The following is a 1531-nucleotide window of genomic DNA, read 5'->3' on the forward strand; positions in this document are numbered from 1 at the left end:
AGAGAGAGAGAGAGACAGAGAGACAGAGAGAGAGAGAGGGGGGAGGGATAGAGAAAGAGAGAGAAGGAGAGATGGGAGGGGGTGTGAACTTACGGTAGGCTAACGCTAACAGCTGTTGACCTGCATTGTCACTGCCACTTAACAACCAGATGGTTATGACAATGACAAGAATTGCACCTCCATACCGTCCTCTTGCTCACCTGGCTATATGCCAAGTGGTTTCTGCGCCTAGTCATTATTTTCCAGGACAAAACTTAACAAACAGACCAAAAATACAAGTCTTTTTCTTTCCTTCTTTGTATGACACTGACAGATCACCACTTAAAAAAACAACCCAGGGGAATGATTCACCTGCATAGACCTGAATTATAATAATCAAGATCGGTCACTGTCGTGGCCGTCGCCCTTTGCTTTCTGTTAACCCCCTCCCCCCCAAAAAAAAAACAAACTTCGCTGCGTTGGCGCGCACCATGGACGCACAAACGAAGGGTAGAACCCCCATTCTCACAATAGTCAAGTGCACAACGTGCAACATTTCCCTTTTGCCCTTCTTTAGTACTATACAGAGTCCATGGTGGACTGGAATGACATTAGAGTTCTCCGACTTGGGCATCGTAATACACCATGTACAAGACTAATTATGATACAAGTCTATGTCCATCTGTGACAATTTTAATTAAGGATGCGATCGTCCAGGGGCGGAGAGAGGAGGGGGATGTAGCTGGGTGTTGTTGACCCGTGGAACATATTACAGGGATCTTTCTCGTAGTTTTATTTGAACGTCCAAGAATTACGATTATAGAGAGTTATTTTGTTTGTAGTGGAAAGGGTACGCGCGGATGGTTGGAGGGCGCCACTGATAGGTCCTACTTCTTTGCTTTCCCTCTGTTGTTTTCTGTCTGTTTGTCTTTCTCTCTTTCCACCCCCCCCCCCAAGCACGAAATTGTATTATTATGTCGAAAAAAAATGTGTGAAATGATATAGGTTTAACCACCCCAACACTATTAGGTTATTTAAGAGGAAGGACCTCCCAGTTTAACGTCCATCTGCTCCGAAAGTGACGAGCCAAATGGGAAATTCGTGTAAAGTGCCGTTCCCAAGGACACAACGTTGGATCGGGCTGACACTCGAACCCCCGAACTATAATATCAAGGTTAGGGCCTACGGATTCGCAAGCACTGTAAACTCCTTGCGCAAGCGTTACCACAAGGCCGCCAACGCCTTTTATGTCGATGTGCTTCTCTCTACTCAAACAAACAAAAACAAAGTGTACTCCAGGGTGTCATATACATACGTGTATCACAATATTGATCTTGCTTTTGTTCAAACACAGAAACAAAACGTTCGGCCCACGGCTTGGTAGTGTGTGAGCGTGTGTTTACTGGCACATCTGTGGTACTGTTGATAGGCGTCGTTGCTTCAACGTCAAAGAAACGTAACTTCGAATACCACGTCGGGAACATTGTGCTATGTCTTTGTATTATATTCTTCACAGCCGGGCTACCGAAGACTGCGGTGTAGCGGTTAACAG

This window comes from Aplysia californica, unplaced genomic scaffold (genome assembly GCF_000002075.1).
Source record: "Aplysia californica isolate F4 #8 unplaced genomic scaffold, AplCal3.0 scaffold00827, whole genome shotgun sequence".
NCBI lineage: Eukaryota > Metazoa > Mollusca > Gastropoda > Aplysiida > Aplysiidae > Aplysia > Aplysia californica.